Source organism: Eucyclogobius newberryi, unplaced genomic scaffold (assembly GCF_026437365.1).
Source record: "Eucyclogobius newberryi isolate DKJ021-1_F unplaced genomic scaffold, fEucNew1.0.hap1 SCAF_5, whole genome shotgun sequence".
NCBI lineage: Eukaryota > Metazoa > Chordata > Actinopteri > Gobiiformes > Gobiidae > Eucyclogobius > Eucyclogobius newberryi.
Window position 1 is genome coordinate 42,582,756 of NW_027316167.1, and position 22,547 is coordinate 42,605,302.

Here is a 22,547-nt window from a genome sequence, read left to right on the forward strand (position 1 = left end):
TGTATAAAGCTCTAAAGAAACACCTTAGAGTGTATAAAGCTCTAAAGACACACCTCAGAGTTATAAAGCTCTAAAGACACACCTCAGAGTTATAAAGCTCTAAAGACACACCTTAGATTGTATAAAGCTCTAAAGACACACCTCAGAGTGTATAAAGCTCTAAAGACACACCTCAGAGTTATAAAGCTCTAAAGACACACCTTAGATTGTATAAAGCTCTAAAGACACATCTCAGAGTGTTATAAAGCTCTAAAGACACACCTCAGAGTGTATAAAGCTCTAAAGACACACCTCAGAGTGTATAAAGCTCTAAAGACACATCTCAGAGCTGTATAAAGCTCTAAAGACACACCTCAGAGTGTTATAAAGCTCTAAAGACACACCTCAGAGTTATTAAGCTCTAAAGACACACCTTAGATTGTATAAAGCTCTAAAGACACACCTCAGAGTGTTATAAAGCTCTAAAGACACACCTCAGAGTGGTATAAAGCTCTAAAGACACACCTTAGATTGTATAAAGCTCTAAAGACACACCTCAGAGTGGTACAAAGCTCTAAAGACACACCTCAGAGTGTATAGAGCTCTAAAGACACACCTCAGAGTGTTATAAAGCTCTAAAGACACACCTCAGAGTGGTATAAAGCTCTAAAGACACACCTCAGAGTGTATAAAGCTCTAAAGACACACCTCAGAGTGTTATAAAGCTCTAAAGACACACCTCAGAGTGGTATAAAGCTCTAAAGACACACCTCAGAGTTTTATAAAGCTCCAAAGACACACCTTAGAGTGTATAAAGCTCTAAAGACACACCTCAGAGTGTATAAAGCTCTAAAGACACACCTTAGAGTGTATAAAGCTCTAAAGACACACCTCAGAGTTATAAAGCTCTAAAGACACACCTCAGAGTGTATAAAGCTCTAAAGAAACACCTTAGAGTGTATAAAGCTCTAAAGACACACCTCAGAGTTATAAAGCTCTAAAGACACACCTCAGAGTTATAAAGCTCTAAAGACACACCTTAGATTGTATAAAGCTCTAAAGACACACCTCAGAGTGTATAAAGCTCTAAAGACACATCTCAGAGTGTTATAAAGCTCTAAAGACACACCTCAGAGTGTATAAAGCTCTAAAGACACACCTCAGAGTGTATAAAGCTCTAAAGACACATCTCAGAGTGTTATAAAGCTCTAAAGACACACCTTAGAGTGTATAAAGCTCTAAAGACATACCTCAGAGTTATAAAGCTCTAAAGACACACCTCAGAGTTATTAAGCTCTAAAGACACACCTTAGATTGTATAAAGCTCTAAAGACACACCTCAGAGTGTATAAAGCTCTAAAGACACACCTCAGAGTGTTATAAAGCTCTAAAGACACACCTCAGAGTGGTATAAAGCTCTAAAGACACACCTCAGAGTTATAAAGCTCTAAAGACACACCTTAGATTGTATAAAGCTCTAAAGACACACCTCAGAGTGGTACAAAGCTCTAAAGACACACCTCAGAGTGTATAAAGCTCTAAAGACACACCTCAGAGTGGTATAAAGCTCTAAAGACACACCTCAGAGTGGTATAAAGCTCTAAAGACACACCTTAGAGTTATAAAGCTCTAAAGACACACCTCAGAGTGTTATAAAGCTCTAAAGACACACCTTAGAGTTTTAAAGCTCTAAAGACACACCTCAGAGCGGTATTAAGCTCTAAAGACACACCTCAGAGTGTATAAAGCTCTAAAGACACACCTCAGAGTTATAAAGCTCTAAAGACACACCTTAGATTGTACAAAGCTCTAAAGACACACCTCAGAGTGTATAAAGCTCTAAAGACACACCTCAGAGTGGTATAAAGCTCTAAAGACACACCTCAGAGTGTATAAAGCTCTAAAGACACACCTCAGAGTGTTATAAAGCTCTAAAGACACACCTCAGAGTGTATAAAGCTCTAAAGACACACCTCAGAGTGGTATAAAGCTCTAAAGACACACCTCAGAGTTTTATAAAGCTCCAAAGACACACCTTAGAGTGTATAAAGCTCTAAAGACACACCTTAGAGTGTATAAAGCTCTAAAGACACACCTCAGAGTGTTATAAAGCTCTAAAGACACACCTTAGAGTTATAAAGCTCTAAAGACACACCTCAGAGCGGTATTAAGCTCTAAAGACACACCTCAGAGTGTATAAAGCTCTAAAGACACACCTCAGAGTGTATAAAGCTCTAAAGACACACCTCAGAGTGTATAGAGCTCTAAAGACACACCTCAGAGTGTATAAAGCTCTAAAGACACACCTAGGAGTGTATAAAGCTCTAAAGACACACCTCAGAGTGTATAAAGCTCTAAAGACACACCTTAGAGTTATAAAGCTCCAAAGACACACCTCAGAGTTATAAAGCTCTAAAGACACACCTTAGATTGAATAAAGCTCTAAAGACACACCTCAGAGTGTATAAAGCTCTAAAGACACACCTCAGAGTGTATAAAGCTCTAAAGACACACCTCAGAGTGTTATAAAGCTCTAAAGACACACCTTAGAGTTATAAAGCTCTAAAGACACACCTCAGAGTTATAAAGCTCTAAAGACACACCTCAGGATGTTATAAAGCTCTAAAGACACACCTCAGAGTGGTATAAAGCTCTAAAGACACACCTCAGAGTGTTATAAAGCTCTAAAGACACACCTTAGATTGTATAAAGCTCTAAAGACACACCTCAGGATGTTATAAAGCTCTAAAGACACACCTCAGAGTGGTATAAAGCTCTAAAGACACACCTCAGAGTGTATAAAGCTCTAAAGACAAATCTCAGAGTGTTATAAAGCTCTAAAGAAACACCTTAGAGTGTATAAAGCTCTAAAGACACACCTCAGAGTTAAAAAGCTCTAAAGACACACCTCAGAGTTATAAAGCTCTAAAGACACACCTTAGATTGTATAAAGCTCTAAAGACACACCTCAGAGTGTATAAAGCTCTAAAGACACACCTCAGAGTGGTATAAAGCTCTAAAGACACACCTCAGAGTGTATAAAGCTCTAAAGACACACCTCAGAGTGGTATAAAGCTCTAAAGACACACCTCAGAGTGTATAAAGCTCTAAAGACACACCTCAGAGTGTTATAAAGCTCTAAAGACACACCTCAGAGTGTATAAAGCTCTAAAGACACACCTCAGAGTGGTATAAAGCTCTAAAGACACACCTCAGAGTGTTATAAAGCTCTAAAGACACACCTCAGAGTGTTATAAAGCTCTAAAGACACACCTCAGAGTGTATAAAGCTCTAAAGACACACCTTAGAGTTAAAAAGCTCTAAAGACACACCTCAGAGTTATAAAGCTCTAAAGACACACCTTAGATTGTATAAAGCTCTAAAGACACACCTCAGAGTGTATAAAGCTCTAAAGACACACCTCAGAGTGGTATAAAGCTCTAAAGACACACCTCAGAGTTAAAAAGCTCTAAAGACACACCTCAGAGTTATAGAGCTCTAAAGACACACCTCAGAGTGTATAAAGCTCTAAAGACACACCTCAGAGTGTATAGAGCTCTAAAGACACACCTCAGAGCGGTATAAAGCTCTAAAGACACACCTCAGAGTGTATAAAGCTCTAAAGACACACCTCAGAGTGTATAATGCTCTAAAGACACACCTTAGAGTGTATAGAGCTCTAAAGACACACCTCAGAGTTATAAAGCTCTAAAGACAAACCTCAGAGTGTTATAAAGCTCTAAAGACATACCTCAGAGTGTTATAAAGCTCTAAAGACACACCTTAGAGTGTATAAAGCTCTAAAGACACACCTCAGAGTTATAAAGCTCTAAAGACACACCTCAGAGTTATAAAGCTCTAAAGACACACCTTAGATTGTATAAAGCTCTAAAGACACACCTCAGAGTGTATAAAGCTCTAAAGACACACCTCAGAGTGTTATAAAGCTCTAAAGACACACCTTAGAGTGTATAAAGCTCTAAAGACACACCTCAGAGTGGTTTAAAGCTCTAAAGACTCACCTCAGAGTGTATAGAGCTCTAAAGACACACCTCAGAGTGTATAAAGCTCTAAAGACACACCTCAGAGTGTATAAAGCTCTAAAGACACACCTCAGAGTGTATAAAGCTCTAAAGACACACCTCAGAGTGTATAGAGCTCTAAAGACACACCTCAGAGCGGTATAAAGCTCTAAAGACACACCTCAGAGTGTATGAAGCTCTAAAGACACACCTCAGAGTGTATAAAGCTCTAAAGACACACCTCAGAGTGTATAAAGCTCTAAAGACACACCTTAGAGTGTATAAAGCTCTAAAGACACACCTCAGAGTTATAAAGCTCTAAAGACAAACCTCAGAGTGTTATAAAGCTCTAAAGACACACCTCAGAGTGTTATAAAGCTCTAAAGACACACCTCAGAGTGTTATAAAGCTCTAAAGACACACCTTAGAGTGTATAAAGCTCTAAAGACACACCTCAGAGTTATAAAGCTCTAAAGACACACCTCAGAGTTATAAAGCTCTAAAGACACACCTTAGATTGTATAAAGCTCTAAAGACACACCTCAGAGTGTATAAAGCTCTAAAGACACACCTCAGAGTGTTATAAAGCTCTAAAGACACACCTTAGAGTGTATAAAGCTCTAAAGACACACCTCAGAGTTATAAAGCTCTAAAGACACACCTTAGATTGTATAAAGCTCTAAAGACACACCTCAGAGTGGTATAAAGCTCTAAAGACACACCTCAGGATGTTATAAAGCTCTAAAGACACACCTCAGAGTGGTATAAAGCTCTAAAGACACACCTCAGAGTGTATAAAGCTCTAAAGACAAATCTCAGAGTGTTATAAAGCTCTAAAGACACACCTTAGAGTGTATAAAGCTCTAAAGACACACCTCAGAGTTAAAAAGCTCTAAAGACACACCTCAGAGTTATAAAGCTCTAAAGACACACCTTAGATTGTATAAAGCTCTAAAGACACACCTCGGAGTGTATAAAGCTCTAAAGACACACCTCAGAGTGGTATAAAGCTCTAAAGACACACCTCAGAGTGTATAAAGCTCTAAAGACACACCTCAGAGTGGTATAAAGCTGTAAAGACACACCTCAGAGTGTTATAAAGCTCTAAAGACACACCTCAGAGTGGTATAAAGCTCTAAAGACACACCTCAGAGTGTATAAAGCTCTAAAGACACACCTCAGAGTGTTTAAAGCTCTAAAGACACACCTCAGAGTGTTATAAAGCTCTAAAGACACACCTCAGAGTGTATAAAGCTCCAAAGACACACCTCAGAGTGGTATAAAGCTCTAAAGACACACCTCAGAGTGTTATAAAGCTCTAAAGACACACCTTAGAGTGTATAAAGCTCTAAAGACACACCTTAGAGTGTTATAAAGCTCTAAAGACACACCTCAGAGTGTTATAAAGCTCTAAAGACACACCTTAGAGTGTATAAAGCTCTAAAGACACACCTCAGAGTGGTATTAAGCTCTAAAGACACACCTCAGAGTGTATAAAGCTCTAAAGACACACCTCAGAGTGTATAAAGCTCTAAAGACACACCTCAGAGTGTATAGAGCTCTAAAGACACACCTCAGAGTGTATAAAGCTCTAAAGACACACCTCAGAGTGTATAAAGCTCTAAGGACACACCTCAGAGTGTATAAAGCTCTAAAGACAAACCTCAGAGCGGTATAAAGCTCTAAAGACACACCTCAGAGTGTTATAAAGCTCTAAAGACACACCTCAGAGTGTTATAAAGCTCTAAAGACACACCTTAGAGTGTATAAAGCTCTAAAGACACACCTCAGAGTGTAAAGAGCTCTAAAGACACACCTCAGAGTGTATAAAGCTCTAAAGACACACCTCAGAGTGTATAAAGCTCTAAGGACACACCTCAGAGTGTATAAAGCTCTAAAGACAAACCTCAGAGCGGTATAAAGCTCTAAAGACACACCTCAGAGCGGTATTAAGCTCTAAAGACACACCTCAGAGTGTATAAAGCTCTAAAGACACACCTCAGAGTGTATAGAGCTCTAAAGACACACCTCAGAGTGTATAAAGCTCTAAAGACACACCTCAGAGTGTATAAAGCTCTAAGGACACACCTCAGAGTGTATAAAGCTCTAAAGACAAACCTCAGAGCGGTATAAAGCTCTAAAGACACACCTCAGAGTGTTATAAAGCTCTAAAGACACACCTTAGAGTGTATAAAGCTCTAAAGACACACCTCAGAGTGTATAACGCTCTAAAGACACACCTCAGAGTTATGAAGCTCTAAAGACAAACCTCAGAGTTATAATGCTCTAAAGACACACCTTAGAGTGTATAAAGCTCTAAAGACACACCTCAGAGTGTATAATGCTCTAAAGACACACCTCAGAGTGGTTTAAAGCTCTAAAGACACACCTCAGAGTGTATAAGGCTCTAAAGACACACCTCAGAGTATTTAAAGCTCTAAAGACACACCTCAGAGTGTACAAAGCTCTAAAGACACACCTCAGAGTGTATAAAGCTCTAAATACACACCTCAGAGTGGTTTGAAGCTCTAAAGACACACCTCAGAGTGTATAAAGCTCTAAAGACACACCTCAGAGTGTATAAAGCTCTAAAGACACACCTCAGAGTGTTATAAAGCTCTAAAGACACACCTCAGAGTGTTATAAAGCTCTAACGACACACCTCAGAGTGTTATAAAGCTCTAAAGACACACCTCAGAGTGGTATAAAGCTCTAAAGACACACCTCAGAGTTGTATAAAGCTCTAAAGACACACCTCAGAGTGTATAAAGCTCTAAAGACACACCTCAGAGTGGTTTAAAGCACTAAAGACACACCTCAGAGTGTATAAAGCTCTAAATACACACCTCAGAGTATTTAAAGGTCTAAAGACACACCTCAGCTCTAAAGACACACCTCAGAGTGGTATAAAGCTCTAAAGACACACCTCAGAGTGGTTTAAAGCTCTAAAGACACACCTCAGAGTGTATAAAGCTCTAAAGACACACCTCAGAGTGTATAAAGCTCTAAAGACACACCTCAGAGTGTATAAAGCTCTAAAGACACACCTCAGAGTGGTATAAAGCTCTAAAGACACACCTCAGAGTGGTTTAAAGCTCTAAAGACACACCTCAGAGTGTATAAAGCTCTAAAGACACACCTCAGAGTGTATAAAGCTCTAAAGACACACCTCAGAGTGTATAAAGCTCTAAAGACACACCTTAGAGTGTATAAAGCTCTAAAGACACACCTTAGAGTGTATAAAGCTCTAAAGACACACCTCAGAGTGGTATAAAGCTCTAAAGACACACCTTAGAGTGTATAAAGCTCTAAAGACACACCTCAGAGTGTTATAAAGCTCTAAAGACACACCTCAGAGTGTTATAAAGCTCTAAAGACACACCTTAGAGTGTATAAAGCTCTAAAGACACACCTTAGAGTGTATAAAGCTCTAAAGACACACCTCAGAGTGTTATAAAGCTCTAAAGACACACCTCAGAGTGTTATAAAGCTCTAAAGACACACCTTAGAGTGTATAAAGCTCTAAAGACACACCTCAGAGTGTATAACGCTCTAAAGACACACCTCAGAGCGGTATTAAGCTCTAAAGACACACCTCAGAGTGTATAAAGCTCTAAAGACACACCTCAGAGTGTATAGAGCTCTAAAGACACACCTCAGAGTGTATAAAGCTCTAAAGACACACCTCAGAGTGTATAAAGCTCTAAGGACACACCTCAGAGTGTATAAAGCTCTAAAGACAAACCTCAGAGCGGTATAAAGCTCTAAAGACACACCTCAGAGTGGTATAAAGCTCTAAAGACACACCTCAGAGTGTATAAAGCTCTAAAGACACACCTTAGAGTGTATAAAGCTCTAAAGACACACCTCAGAGTGTATAGAGCTCTAAAGACACACCTCAGAGTGTATAAAGCTCTAAAGACACACCTCAGAGTTAAAAAGCTCTAAAGACACACCTCAGAGTGTATAAAGCTCTAAAGACACACCTCAGAGTGGTATAAAGCTCTAAAGACACACCTCAGAGTGTTATAAAGCTCTAAAGACACACCTCAGAGTGGTATAAAGCTCTAAAGACACACCTCAGAGTGTATAAAGCTCTAAAGACACACCTCAGAGTGTTATAAAGCTCTAAAGACACACCTCAGAGTGTATAAAGCTCTAAAGACACACCTCAGAGTGGTATAAAGCTCTAAAGACACACCTCAGAGTGTTATAAAGCTCTAAAGACACACCTCAGAGTGTTATAAAGCTCTAAAGACACACCTCAGAGTGTATAAAGCTCTAAAGACACACCTTAGAGTTAAAAAGCTCTAAAGACACACCTCAGAGTTATAAAGCTCTAAAGACACACCTTAGATTGTATAAAGCTCTAAAGACACACCTCAGAGTGTATAAAGCTCTAAAGACACACCTCAGAGTGGTATAAAGCTCTAAAGACACACCTCAGAGTTAAAAAGCTCTAAAGACACACCTCAGAGTTATAAAGCTCTAAAGACACACCTTAGATTGTATAAAGCTCTAAAGACACACCTCAGAGTGTATAAAGCTCTAAAGACACACCTCAGAGTGGTATAAAGCTCTAAAGACACACCTCAGAGTTAAAAAGCTCTAAAGACACACCTCAGAGTGTATAAAGCTCTAAAGACTCACCTCAGAGTGTATAGAGCTCTAAAGACACACCTCAGAGTGTATAAAGCTCTAAAGACACACCTCAGAGTGTATAAAGCTCTAAAGACACACCTCAGAGCGGTATAAAGCTCTAAAGACACACCTCAGAGCGGTATAAAGCTCTAAAGACACACCTCAGAGTGTATAAAGCTCTAAAGACACACCTCAGAGTGTATAAAGCTCTAAAGACACACCTCAGAGTTAAAAAGCTCTAAAGACACACCTCAGAGTTATAAAGCTCTAAAGACACACCTCAGAGTGTTTAAAGCTCTAAAGACACACCTCAGAGTGTATAAAGCTCTAAAGACACACCTCAGAGTGTATAAAGCTCTAAAGACACACCTCAGAGTGTATAGAGCTCTAAAGACACACCTCAGAGTGTATAAAGCTCTAAAGACACACCTCAGAGTGTATAAAGCTCTAAGGACACACCTCAGAGTGTATAAAGCTCTAAAGACAAACCTCAGAGCGGTATAAAGCTCTAAAGACACACCTCAGAGTGTTATAAAGCTCTAAAGACACACCTCAGAGTGTTATAAAGCTCTAAAGACACACCTTAGAGTGTATAAAGCTCTAAAGACACACCTCAGAGTGTAAAGAGCTCTAAAGACACACCTCAGAGTGTATAAAGCTCTAAAGACACACCTCAGAGTGTATAAAGCTCTAAGGACACACCTCAGAGTGTATAAAGCTCTAAAGACAAACCTCAGAGCGGTATAAAGCTCTAAAGACACACCTCAGAGCGGTATTAAGCTCTAAAGACACACCTCAGAGTGTATAAAGCTCTAAAGACACACCTCAGAGTGTATAGAGCTCTAAAGACACACCTCAGAGTGTATAAAGCTCTAAAGACACACCTCAGAGTGTATAAAGCTCTAAGGACACACCTCAGAGTGTATAAAGCTCTAAAGACAAACCTCAGAGCGGTATAAAGCTCTAAAGACACACCTCAGAGTGTTATAAAGCTCTAAAGACACACCTTAGAGTGTATAAAGCTCTAAAGACACACCTCAGAGTGTATAACGCTCTAAAGACACACCTCAGAGTTATGAAGCTCTAAAGACAAACCTCAGAGTTATAATGCTCTAAAGACACACCTTAGAGTGTATAAAGCTCTAAAGACACACCTCAGAGTGTATAATGCTCTAAAGACACACCTCAGAGTGGTTTAAAGCTCTAAAGACACACCTCAGAGTGTATAAGGCTCTAAAGACACACCTCAGAGTATTTAAAGCTCTAAAGACACACCTCAGAGTGTATAAAGCTCTAAAGACACACCTCAGAGTGTATAAAGCTCTAAATACACACCTCAGAGTGGTTTGAAGCTCTAAAGACACACCTCAGAGTGTATAAAGCTCTAAAGACACACCTCAGAGTGTATAAAGCTCTAAAGACACACCTCAGAGTGTTATAAAGCTCTAAAGACACACCTCAGAGTGTTATAAAGCTCTAACGACACACCTCAGAGTGTTATAAAGCTCTAAAGACACACCTCAGAGTGGTATAAAGCTCTAAAGACACACCTCAGAGTTGTATAAAGCTCTAAAGACACACCTCAGAGTGTATAAAGCTCTAAAGACACACCTCAGAGTGGTTTAAAGCACTAAAGACACACCTCAGAGTGTATAAAGCTCTAAATACACACCTCAGAGTATTTAAAGGTCTAAAGACACACCTCAGCTCTAAAGACACACCTCAGAGTGGTATAAAGCTCTAAAGACACACCTCAGAGTGGTTTAAAGCTCTAAAGACACACCTCAGAGTGTATAAAGCTCTAAAGACACACCTCAGAGTGTATAAAGCTCTAAAGACACACCTCAGAGTGTATAAAGCTCTAAAGACACACCTTAGAGTGTATAAAGCTCTAAAGACACACCTTAGAGTGTATAAAGCTCTAAAGACACACCTCAGAGTGGTATAAAGCTCTAAAGACACACCTTAGAGTGTATAAAGCTCTAAAGACACACCTCAGAGTGTTATAAAGCTCTAAAGACACACCTCAGAGTGTTATAAAGCTCTAAAGACACACCTTAGAGTGTATAAAGCTCTAAAGACACACCTTAGAGTGTATAAAGCTCTAAAGACACACCTCAGAGTGTTATAAAGCTCTAAAGACACACCTCAGAGTGTTATAAAGCTCTAAAGACACACCTTAGAGTGTATAAAGCTCTAAAGACACACCTCAGAGTGTATAACGCTCTAAAGACACACCTCAGAGCGGTATTAAGCTCTAAAGACACACCTCAGAGTGTATAAAGCTCTAAAGACACACCTCAGAGTGTATAGAGCTCTAAAGACACACCTCAGAGTGTATAAAGCTCTAAAGACACACCTCAGAGTGTATAAAGCTCTAAGGACACACCTCAGAGTGTATAAAGCTCTAAAGACAAACCTCAGAGCGGTATAAAGCTCTAAAGACACACCTCAGAGTGGTATAAAGCTCTAAAGACACACCTCAGAGTGTATAAAGCTCTAAAGACACACCTTAGAGTGTATAAAGCTCTAAAGACACACCTCAGAGTGTATAGAGCTCTAAAGACACACCTCAGAGTGTATAAAGCTCTAAAGACACACCTCAGAGTTAAAAAGCTCTAAAGACACACCTCAGAGTGTATAAAGCTCTAAAGACACACCTCAGAGTGGTATAAAGCTCTAAAGACACACCTCAGAGTGGTATAAAGCTCTAAAGACACACCTCAGAGTGTATAAAGCTCTAAAGACACACCTCAGAGTGTTATAAAGCTCTAAAGACACACCTCAGAGTGTATAAAGCTCTAAAGACACACCTCAGAGTGGTATAAAGCTCTAAAGACACACCTCAGAGTGTTATAAAGCTCTAAAGACACACCTCAGAGTGTTATAAAGCTCTAAAGACACACCTCAGAGTGTATAAAGCTCTAAAGACACACCTTAGAGTTAAAAAGCTCTAAAGACACACCTCAGAGTTATAAAGCTCTAAAGACACACCTTAGATTGTATAAAGCTCTAAAGACACACCTCAGAGTGTATAAAGCTCTAAAGACACACCTCAGAGTGGTATAAAGCTCTAAAGACACACCTCAGAGTTAAAAAGCTCTAAAGACACACCTCAGAGTTATAAAGCTCTAAAGACACACCTTAGATTGTATAAAGCTCTAAAGACACACCTCAGAGTGTATAAAGCTCTAAAGACACACCTCAGAGTGGTATAAAGCTCTAAAGACACACCTCAGAGTTAAAAAGCTCTAAAGACACACCTCAGAGTGTATAAAGCTCTAAAGACTCACCTCAGAGTGTATAGAGCTCTAAAGACACACCTCAGAGTGTATAAAGCTCTAAAGACACACCTCAGAGTGTATAAAGCTCTAAAGACACACCTCAGAGCGGTATAAAGCTCTAAAGACACACCTCAGAGTGTATAAAGCTCTAAAGACACACCTCAGAGTGTATAATGCTCTAAAGACACACCTTAGAGTGTATAAAGCTCTAAAGACACACCTCAGAGTTATAAAGCTCTAAAGACAAACCTCAGAGTGTTATAAAGCTCTAAAGACATACCTCAGAGTGTTATAAAGCTCTAAAGACACACCTTAGAGTGTATAAAGCTCTAAAGACACACCTCAGAGTTATAAAGCTCTAAAGACACACCTCAGAGTTATAAAGCTCTAAAGACACACCTTAGATTGTATAAAGCTCTAAAGACACACCTCAGAGTGTATAAAGCTCTAAAGACACACCTCAGAGTGTTATAAAGCTCTAAAGACACACCTTAGAGTGTATAAAGCTCTAAAGACACACCTCAGAGTGGTTTAAAGCTCTAAAGACTCACCTCAGAGTGTATAGAGCTCTAAAGACACACCTCAGAGTGTATAAAGCTCTAAAGACACACCTCAGAGTGTATAAAGCTCTAAAGACACACCTCAGAGTGTATAGAGCTCTAAAGACACACCTCAGAGCGGTATAAAGCTCTAAAGACACACCTCAGAGTGTATGAAGCTCTAAAGACACACCTCAGAGTGTATAAAGCTCTAAAGACACACCTCAGAGTGTATAAAGCTCTAAAGACACACCTTAGAGTGTATAAAGCTCTAAAGACACACCTCAGAGTTATAAAGCTCTAAAGACAAACCTCAGAGTGTTATAAAGCTCTAAAGACACACCTCAGAGTGTTATAAAGCTCTAAAGACACACCTCAGAGTGTTATAAAGCTCTAAAGACACACCTTAGAGTGTATAAAGCTCTAAAGACACACCTCAGAGTTATAAAGCTCTAAAGACACACCTCAGAGTTATAAAGCTCTAAAGACACACCTTAGATTGTATAAAGCTCTAAAGACACACCTCAGAGTGTATAAAGCTCTAAAGACACACCTCAGAGTGTTATAAAGCTCTAAAGACACACCTTAGAGTGTATAAAGCTCTAAAGACACACCTCAGAGTTATAAAGCTCTAAAGACACACCTTAGATTGTATAAAGCTCTAAAGACACACCTCAGAGTGGTATAAAGCTCTAAAGACACACCTCAGGATGTTATAAAGCTCTAAAGACACACCTCAGAGTGGTATAAAGCTCTAAAGACACACCTCAGAGTGTATAAAGCTCTAAAGACAAATCTCAGAGTGTTATAAAGCTCTAAAGACACACCTTAGAGTGTATAAAGCTCTAAAGACACACCTCAGAGTTAAAAAGCTCTAAAGACACACCTCAGAGTTATAAAGCTCTAAAGACACACCTTAGATTGTATAAAGCTCTAAAGACACACCTCGGAGTGTATAAAGCTCTAAAGACACACCTCAGAGTGGTATAAAGCTCTAAAGACACACCTCAGAGTGTATAAAGCTCTAAAGACACACCTCAGAGTGGTATAAAGCTGTGAAGACACACCTCAGAGTGTTATAAAGCTCTAAAGACACACCTCAGAGTGGTATAAAGCTCTAAAGACACACCTCAGAGTGTATAAAGCTCTAAAGACACACCTCAGAGTGTATAAAGCTCTAAAGACACACCTCAGAGTGTTATAAAGCTCTAAAGACACACCTCAGAGTGTATAAAGCTCCAAAGACACACCTCAGAGTGGTATAAAGCTCTAAAGACACACCTCACAGTGTATAAAGCTCTAAAGACACACCTTAGAGTGTATAAAGCTCTAAAGACACACCTCAGAGTGTTATAAAGCTCTAAAGACACACCTCAGAGTGTTATAAAGCTCTAAAGACACACCTTAGAGTGTATAAAGCTCTAAAGACACACCTCAGAGTGTATAACGCTCTAAAGACACACCTCAGAGCGGTATTAAGCTCTAAAGACACACCTCAGAGTGTATAAAGCTCTAAAGACACACCTCAGAGTGTATAAAGCTCTAAAGACACACCTCAGAGTGTATAGAGCTCTAAAGACACACCTCAGAGTGTATAAAGCTCTAAAGACACACCTCAGAGTGTATAAAGCTCTAAGGACACACCTCAGAGTGTATAAAGCTCTAAAGACACACCTCAGAGTGGTATAAAGCTCTAAAGACAAACCTCAGAGCGGTATAAAGCTCTAAAGACACACCTTAGAGTGTATAAAGCTCTAAAGACACACCTCAGAGTGTTATAAAGCTCTAAAGACACACCTCAGAGTGTTATAAAGCTCTAAAGACACACCTTAGAGTGTATAAAGCTCTAAAGACACACCTCAGAGTGTATAACGCTCTAAAGACACACCTCAGAGTTATGAAGCTCTAAAGACACACCTCAGAGTTATAATGCTCTAAAGACACACCTTAGAGTGTATAAAGCTCTAAAGACACACCTCAGAGTGTATAAGGCTCTAAAGACACACCTCAGAGTGGTTTAAAGCTCTAAAGACACACCTCAGAGTGTATAAGGCTCTAAAGACACACCTCAGAGTATTTAAAGCTCTAAAGACACACCTCAGAGTGTATAAAGCTCTAAAGACACACCTCAGAGTGTATAAAGCTCTAAATACACACCTCAGAGTGGTTTGAAGCTCTAAAGACACACCTCAGAGTGTATAAAGCTCTAAAGACACACCTCAGAGTGTATAAAGCTCTAAAGACACACCTCAGAGTGGTATAAAGCTCTAAAGACACACCTCAGTGCGGTATAAAGCTCTAAAGACACACCTCAGAGTGTTATAAAGCTCTAACGACACACCTCAGAGTGTTATAAAGCTCTAAAGACACACCTCAGAGTGGTATAAAGCTCTAAAGACACACCTCAGAGTTGTATAAAGCTCTAAAGACACACCTCAGAGTGTATAAAGCTCTAAAGACACACCTCAGAGTGGTTTAAAGCACTAAAGACACACCTCAGAGTGTATAAAGCTCTAAATACACACCTCAGAGTATTTAGAGGTCTAAAGACACACCTCAGCTCTAAAGACACACCTCAGAGTGGTATAAAGCTCTAAAGACACACCTCAGAGTGGTTTAAAGCTCTAAAGACACACCTCAGAGTGGTTTAAAGCACTAAAGACACACATCAGAGTGTATAAAGCTCTAAAGACACACCTCAGAGTGTATAAAGCTCTAAAGACACACCTTAGAGTGTATAAAGCTCTAAAGACACACCTTAGAGTGTATAAAGCTCTAAAGACACACCTTAGAGTGTATAAAGCTCTAAAGACACACCTCAGAGTGGTATAAAGCTCTAAAGACACACCTTAGAGTGTATAAAGCTCTAAAGACACACCTCAGAGTGTTATAAAGCTCTAAAGACACACCTCAGAGTGTTATAAAGCTCTAAAGACACACCTTAGAGTGTATAAAGCTCTAAAGACACACCTCAGAGTGTTTAAAGCTCTAAAGACACACCTCAGAGTGGTATTAAGCTCTAAAGACACACCTCAGAGTGTATAAAGCTCTAAAGACACACCTCAGAGTTTATAAAGCTCTAAAGACACACCTCAGAGTGTATTGAGCTCTAAAGACACACCTCAGAGTGTATAAACCTCTAAAGACACACCTCAGAGTGGTATAAAGCTCTAAAGACACACCTCAGAGTGTATAATGCTCTAAAGACACACCTCAGAGTGTTATAAAGCTCTAAAGACACACCTCAGAGTGTTATAAAGCTCTAAAGACACACCTTAGAGTGTATAAAGCTCTAAAGACACACTTCAGAGTTATAAAGCGCTAAAGACACACCTCAGAGTTACAAAGCTCTAAAGACACACCTTAGATTGTATAAAGCTCTAAAGACACACCTCAGAGTGTTATAAAGCTCTAAAGACACACCTCAGAGATTATAAAGCTCTAAAGACACACCTCAGAGTGGTATAAAGCTCTAAAGACACACCTCAGAGTCTTATAAAGCTCTAAAGACACACCTCAGAGTTATAAAGCTCTAAAGACACACCTTAGATTGTATAAAGCTCTAAAGACACACCTCAGAGTGTATAAAGCTCTAAAGACACACCTCAGAGTGGTATAAAGCCCTAAAGACACACCTAAGAGTGTATAAAGCTCTAAAGACACACCTCAGAGTGTTATAAAGCTCTAAAGACACACCTGAGAGTGGTATAAAGCTCTAAAGACACACCTCAGAGTGTATAAAGCTCTAAAGACACACCTCAGAGTGTTATAAAGCTCTAAAGACACACCTCAGAGTGGTATAAAGCTCTAAAGACACACCTCAGAGTGTATAAAGCTCTAAAGACACAACTTAGCGTGTATAAAGCTCTAAAGACACACCTCAGAGTGTTATAAAGCTCTAAAGACACACCTTAGAGTGTATAAAGCTCTAAAGACACACCTCAGAGTGTATAACGCTCTAAAGACACACCTCAGAGCGGTATTAAGCTCTAAAGACACACCTCAGAGTGTATAAAGCTCTAAAGACACACCTCAGAGTGTATAGAGCTCTAAAGACACACCTCAGAGTGTATAAAGCTCTAAAGACACACCTCAGAGTGGTATAAAGCTCTAAAGACACACCTCAGAGTGTATAAAGCTCTAAAGACACACCTCAGAGTGTATAAAGCTCTAAGGACACACCTCAGAGTGTATAAAGCTCTAAAGACACACCTCAGAGTTATAAAGCTCTAAAGACAAACCTCAGAGTGTTATAAAGCTCTAAAGACATACCTCAGAGTGTTATAAAGCTCTAAAAACACACCTTAGAGTGTATAAAGCTCTAAAGACACACCTCAGAGTTATAAAGCTCTAAAGACACACCTCAGAGTTATAAAGCTCTAAAGACACACCTTAGATTGTATAAAGCTCTAAAGACACACCTCAGAGTGTATAAAGCTCTAAAGACACACCTCAGAGTGTTATAAAGCTCTAAAGACACACCTTAGAGTGTATAAAGCTCTAAAGACACACCTCAGAGTATTTAAAGCTCTAAAGACACACCTCAGAGTGTATAAAGCTCTAAAGACACACCTCAGAGTGTATAAAGCTCTAAATACACACCTCAGAGTGGTTTGAAGCTCTAAAGACACACCTCAGAGTGTATAAAGCTCTAAAGACACACCTCAGAGTGTATAAAGCTCTAAAGACACACCTCAGAGTGGTATAAAGCTCTAAAGACACACCTCAGTGCGGTATAAAGCTCTAAAGACACACCTCAGAGTGTTATAAAGCTCTAACGACACACCTCAGAGTGTTATAAAGCTCTAAAGACACACCTCAGAGTGGTATAAAGCTCTAAAGACACACCTCAGAGTTGTATAAAGCTCTAAAGACACACCTCAGAGTGTATAAAGCTCTAAAGACACACCTCAGAGTGGTTTAAAGCACTAAAGACACACCTCAGAGTGTATAAAGCTCTAAATACACACCTCAGAGTATTTAGAGGTCTAAAGACACACCTCAGCTCTAAAGACACACCTCAGAGTGGTATAAAGCTCTAAAGACACACCTCAGAGTGGTTTAAAGCTCTAAAGACACACCTCAGAGTGGTTTAAAGCACTAAAGACACACATCAGAGTGTATAAAGCTCTAAAGACACACCTCAGAGTGTATAAAGCTCTAAAGACACACCTTAGAGTGTATAAAGCTCTAAAGACACACCTTAGAGTGTATAAAGCTCTAAAGACACACCTTAGAGTGTATAAAGCTCTAAAGACACACCTCAGAGTGGTATAAAGCTCTAAAGACACACCTTAGAGTGTATAAAGCTCTAAAGACACACCTCAGAGTGTTATAAAGCTCTAAAGACACACCTCAGAGTGTTATAAAGCTCTAAAGACACACCTTAGAGTGTATAAAGCTCTAAAGACACACCTCAGAGTGTTTAAAGCTCTAAAGACACACCTCAGAGCGGTATTAAGCTCTAAAGACACACCTCAGAGTGTATAAAGCTCTAAAGACACACCTCAGAGTTTATAAAGCTCTAAAGACACACCTCAGAGTGTATTGAGCTCTAAAGACACACCTCAGAGTGTATAAACCTCTAAAGACACACCTCAGAGTGGTATAAAGCTCTAAAGACACACCTCAGAGTGTATAATGCTCTAAAGACACACCTCAGAGTGTTATAAAGCTCTAAAGACACACCTCAGAGTGTTATAAAGCTCTAAAGACACACCTTAGAGTGTATAAAGCTCTAAAGACACACTTCAGAGTTATAAAGCGCTAAAGACACACCTCAGAGTTACAAAGCTCTAAAGACACACCTTAGATTGTATAAAGCTCTAAAGACACACCTCAGAGTGTTATAAAGCTCTAAAGACACACCTCAGAGATTATAAAGCTCTAAAGACACACCTCAGAGTGGTATAAAGCTCTAAAGACACACCTCAGAGTCTTATAAAGCTCTAAAGACACACCTCAGAGTTATAAAGCTCTAAAGACACACCTTAGATTGTATAAAGCTCTAAAGACACACCTCAGAGTGTATAAAGCTCTAAAGACACACCTCAGAGTGGTATAAAGCCCTAAAGACACACCTAAGAGTGTATAAAGCTCTAAAGACACACCTCAGAGTGTTATAAAGCTCTAAAGACACACCTAAGAGTGGTATAAAGCTCTAAAGACACACCTCAGAGTGTATAAAGCTCTAAAGACACACCTCAGAGTGTTATAAAGCTCTAAAGACACACCTCAGAGTGGTATAAAGCTCTAAAGACACACCTCAGAGTGTATAAAGCTCTAAAGACACAACTTAGCGTGTATAAAGCTCTAAAGACACACCTCAGAGTGTTATAAAGCTCTAAAGACACACCTTAGAGTGTATAAAGCTCTAAAGACACACCTCAGAGTGTATAACGCTCTAAAGACACACCTCAGAGCGGTATTAAGCTCTAAAGACACACCTCAGAGTGTATAAAGCTCTAAAGACACACCTCAGAGTGTATAGAGCTCTAAAGACACACCTCAGAGTGTATAAAGCTCTAAAGACACACCTCAGAGTGGTATAAAGCTCTAAAGACACACCTCAGAGTGTATAAAGCTCTAAAGACACACCTCAGAGTGTATAAAGCTCTAAGGACACACCTCAGAGTGTATAAAGCTCTAAAGACACACCTCAGAGTTATAAAGCTCTAAAGACAAACCTCAGAGTGTTATAAAGCTCTAAAGACATACCTCAGAGTGTTATAAAGCTCTAAAAACACACCTTAGAGTGTATAAAGCTCTAAAGACACACCTCAGAGTTATAAAGCTCTAAAGACACACCTCAGAGTTATAAAGCTCTAAAGACACACCTTAGATTGTATAAAGCTCTAAAGACACACCTCAGAGTGTATAAAGCTCTAAAGACACACCTCAGAGTGTTATAAAGCTCTAAAGACACACCTTAGAGTGTATAAAGCTCTAAAGACACACCTCAGAGTGGTTTAAAGCTCTAAAGACTCACCTCAGAGTGTATAGAGCTCTAAAGACACACCTCAGAGTGTATAAAGCTCTAAAGACACACCTCAGAGTGTATAAAGCTCTAAAGACACACCTCAGAGTGTATAAAGCTCTAAAGACACACCTCAGAGTGTATAGAGCTCTAAAGACACACCTCAGAGCGGTATAAAGCTCTAAAGACACACCTCAGAGTGTATGAAGCTCTAAAGACACACCTCAGAGTGTATAAAGTTCTAAAGACACACCTCAGAGTGTATAAAGCTCTAAAGACACACCTTAGAGTGTATAAAGCTCTAAAGACACACCTCAGAGTTATAAAGCTCTAAAGACAAACCTCAGAGTGTTATAAAGCTCTAAAGACACACCTCAGAGTGTTATAAAGCTCTAAAGACACACCTCAGAGTGTTATAAAGCTCTAAAGACACACCTTAGAGTGTATAAAGCTCTAAAGACACACCTCAGAGTTATAAAGCTCTAAAGACACACCTCAGAGTTATAAAGCTCTAAAGACACACCTCAGAGTGTATAAAGCTCTAAAGACACACCTCAGAGTGTTATAAAGCTCTAAAGACACACCTTAGAGTGTATAAAGCTCTAAAGACACACCTCAGAGTTATAAAGCTCTAAAGACACACCTTAGATTGTATAAAGCTCTAAAGACACACCTCAGAGTGGTATAAAGCTCTAAAGACACACCTCAGGATGTTATAAAGCTCTAAAGACACACCTCAGAGTGGTATAAAGCTCTAAAGACACACCTCAGAGTGTATAAAGCTCTAAAGACAAATCTCAGAGTGTTATAAAGCTCTAAAGACACACCTTAGAGTGTATAAAGCTCTAAAGACACACCTCAGAGTTAAAAAGCTCTAAAGACACACCTCAGAGTTATAAAGCTCTAAAGACACACCTTAGATTGTATAAAGCTCTAAAGACACACCTCGGAGTGTATAAAGCTCTAAAGACACACCTCAGAGTGGTATAAAGCTCTAAAGACACACCTCAGAGTGTATAAAGCTGTAAAGACACACCTCAGAGTGTTATAAAGCTCTAAAGACACACCTCAGAGTGGTATAAAGCTCTAAAGACACACCTCAGAGTGTATAAAGCTCTAAAGACACACCTCAGAGTGTATAAAGCTCTAAAGACACACCTCAGAGTGGTATAAAGCTCTAAAGACACACCTCAGAGTGTTATAAAGCTCTAAAGACACACCTTAGAGTGTATAAAGCTCTAAAGACACACCTTAGAGTGTATAAAGCTCTAAAGACACACCTCAGAGTGTTATAAAGCTCTAAAGACACACCTCAGAGTGTTATAAAGCTCTAAAGACACACCTTAGAGTGTATAAAGCTCTAAAGACACACCTCAGAGTGTATAAAGCTCTAAAGACACACCTCATTGTGTTATAAAGCTCTAAAGACACACCTTAGAGTGTATAAAGCTCTAAAGACACACCTCAGAGTGGTTTAAAGCTCTAAAGACTCACCTCAGAGTGTATAGAGCTCTAAAGACACACCTCAGAGTGTATAAAGCTCTAAAGACACACCTCAGAGTGTATAAAGCTCTAAAGACACACCTCAGAGTGTATAAAGCTCTAAAGACACACCTCAGAGTGTATAGAGCTCTAAAGACACACCTCAGAGCGGTATAAAGCTCTAAAGACACACCTCAGAGTGTATGAAGCTCTAAAGACACACCTCAGAGTGTATAAAGTTCTAAAGACACACCTCAGAGTGTATAAAGCTCTAAAGACACACCTTAGAGTGTATAAAGCTCTAAAGACACACCTCAGAGTTATAAAGCTCTAAAGACAAACCTCAGAGTGTTATAAAGCTCTAAAGACACACCTCAGAGTGTTATAAAGCTCTAAAGACACACCTCAGAGTGTTATAAAGCTCTAAAGACACACCTTAGAGTGTATAAAGCTCTAAAGACACACCTCAGAGTTATAAAGCTCTAAAGACACACCTCAGAGTTATAAAGCTCTAAAGACACACCTTAGATTGTATAAAGCTCTAAAGACACACCTCAGAGTGTATAAAGCTCTAAAGACACACCTCAGAGTGTTATAAAGCTCTAAAGACACACCTTAGAGTGTATAAAGCTCTAAAGACACACCTCAGAGTTATAAAGCTCTAAAGACACACCTTAGATTGTATAAAGCTCTAAAGACACACCTCAGAGTGGTATAAAGCTCTAAAGACACACCTCAGGATGTTATAAAGCTCTAAAGACACACCTCAGAGTGGTATAAAGCTCTAAAGACACACCTCAGAGTGTATAAAGCTCTAAAGACAAATCTCAGAGTGTTATAAAGCTCTAAAGACACACCTTAGAGTGTATAAAGCTCTAAAGACACACCTCAGAGTTAAAAAGCTCTAAAGACACACCTCAGAGTTATAAAGCTCTAAAGACACACCTTAGATTGTATAAAGCTCTAAAGACACACCTCGGAGTGTATAAAGCTCTAAAGACACACCTCAGAGTGGTATAAAGCTCTAAAGACACACCTCAGAGTGTATAAAGCTGTAAAGACACACCTCAGAGTGTTATAAAGCTCTAAAGACACACCTCAGAGTGGTATAAAGCTCTAAAGACACACCTCAGAGTGTATAAAGCTCTAAAGACACACCTCAGAGTGTATAAAGCTCTAAAGACACACCTCAGAGTGGTATAAAGCTCTAAAGACACACCTCAGAGTGTTATAAAGCTCTAAAGACACACCTTAGAGTGTATAAAGCTCTAAAGACACACCTTAGAGTGTATAAAGCTCTAAAGACACACCTCAGAGTGTTATAAAGCTCTAAAGACACACCTCAGAGTGTTATAAAGCTCTAAAGACACACCTTAGAGTGTATAAAGCTCTAAAGACACACCTCAGAGTGTATAACGCTCTAAAGACACACCTCAGAGTGTATAAAGCTCTAAAGACACACCTCAGAGTGTATAGAGCTCTAAAGACACACCTCAGAGTGTATAAAGCTCTAAAGACACACCTCAGAGTGTATAAAGCTCTAAAGACACACCTCAGAGTGTATAACGCTCTAAAGACACACCTCAGAGTGTATAAAGCTCTAAAGACACACCTCAGAGTGTTA